The sequence below is a fragment of the Cariama cristata genome, unplaced genomic scaffold, assembly GCF_000690535.1.
Source record: "Cariama cristata isolate BGI_N322 unplaced genomic scaffold, ASM69053v1 scaffold9817, whole genome shotgun sequence".
Lineage (NCBI taxonomy): Eukaryota > Metazoa > Chordata > Aves > Cariamiformes > Cariamidae > Cariama > Cariama cristata.
The window spans coordinates 12,850-14,449 of record NW_009628334.1 but is presented as its reverse complement, the minus strand read 5'-3'; the positions used below and the strand labels follow the sequence as shown (position 1 = coordinate 14,449).

The window sequence follows — 1,600 nt, the reverse complement described above, 5'->3', positions numbered from 1 at the left end:
GACCCTGTCTGAGATTTGCTTGCTTGTTTTCCATTTTTGTGTTACAATACTAGATCTTATTTATTGGTTGTTTTTTTTTTTTTACTAAGGATCCTTTTAGTGTGTTAGTTTCTTACTTTTAGGATATGTCTTAGTATATGAATATGTCTTAGTGGCTTGTATTACACTTAATTATATTAAATCATATGTTTACATTTCATATAACTTTGTGTGACTAGTCTTCCTCACTGTTCACAGCTCCCTATATGTGATTGCTTTTGCTACATAAAAAAAATGCACCAACATTAATTTCATAGTTTCTATTGATTTTTTTTTTCAATATTACAAGATTGTCGGGATCAAGCCAAAAATATTTTTCACATTTTTCTCTGTTACTATTTTTCTCTAAGAAAAAAAAAAGTTGTGGGATAAGGGACTTTAAATAAATGCTACCTCTTGATCATGTCTTATGCTGTGCTTTGTGATCCTGAGCCTGTATTTTATTTATTTCTTTGGATCATTTGTTGATTTTTTTTTTTCTTTCTTGCTGCCACTGTGTTTCCTCCAAGACTGCATGCAGTACTGTATTAATTCTTCATTTTATCCTAAGACAGTCACAAAATAACATTAGATGATAATGAAAACAGGTTGATTCTCACTTCGTATATCACTGTTTAGTAGTACCAGTATTTTATTAGTTGATACCTCTTTCTGAAAATCTTGTTACCAGTTTAAGCTAGTGTCAGAAAATACAACATTCCATATTATATAGCGAGCAGAGCAGCGTGTTTTCTTTTGAAGTCTTTGTTGTTCCCTCTATATTGAAAGTACTGCACTGGATCTTATTGCTATATGGTAGGCTGAGGAGGAGGGGAAAGTGAGGATGGTTGGAATCTGCAAATTTTGCTGCTTTAATTACCTCGACCCCTTGGCCCGAAAGTCCCAAACAAGTTGCTGCTGATTAATTTCTTACCCTGTGCGTTCAAATTCGATTCAAACTATATATTAAACTTCCCTGGCCTTCACCGTCTTGGTTTTTTTTTGTGGTGGGTTTTTTTGTTGTTGTTGGGTTGTTTTGGTTTATTTTTCTGTGCAGTCCCTATGACCTTTGACCCAATCTATCTTACCTTCATTTTGACCCAAAAAATGGTGTTTATTTTTTCTTGGAAATTTATGAAAGATACTTTTGCAAAAGTAAACAGAAGAAAGCCAAAATTTGAAGATAAATTATCTGCACTTTTTCTCTTCGTATTTCCAAACTTCCGTTTGTATTATGTACGATGTTACATCTTCAGGCATATCTTAATTGATAAAGTTGCGTTTCAGTTCTGTTTCTAAGTGTGTAATGGTAGGAAATCATAAGGAGGGAAAAGTCTGAAGCCTCATTTGCCAGGTGACATTTGTTTTGCTCTCTGGTGTTTCCCAATGTTGAGAACTGGTAATAGGAGATTAGTCGTGCATGTAGATTACAGTTGACTTGATATCTGAGAGATACCAGACTAATTTCATAACTGGATATCGGTAACTTGGAAAAATAAACCATTTTAGCTCTCATAATCCTGTAGTATATTTGTTATGTAGATAAGTAATGAACAAACGTAACATTTGGTAGTTGTAGGGA

The 1,600-nt window shown here is 33.5% G+C and overlaps 1 protein-coding gene across 1 annotated transcript in view; it reads left to right on the top strand.

Annotated features, from left to right (window-relative positions):
• LOC104165195 (zinc finger protein 236-like) overlaps window positions 1–1,600 on the top strand; it is a gene marked incomplete at both ends in the record, with an annotated part of 27,052 nt that overhangs the window by 13,843 nt on the left and 11,609 nt on the right. The window lies entirely within an intron of this gene.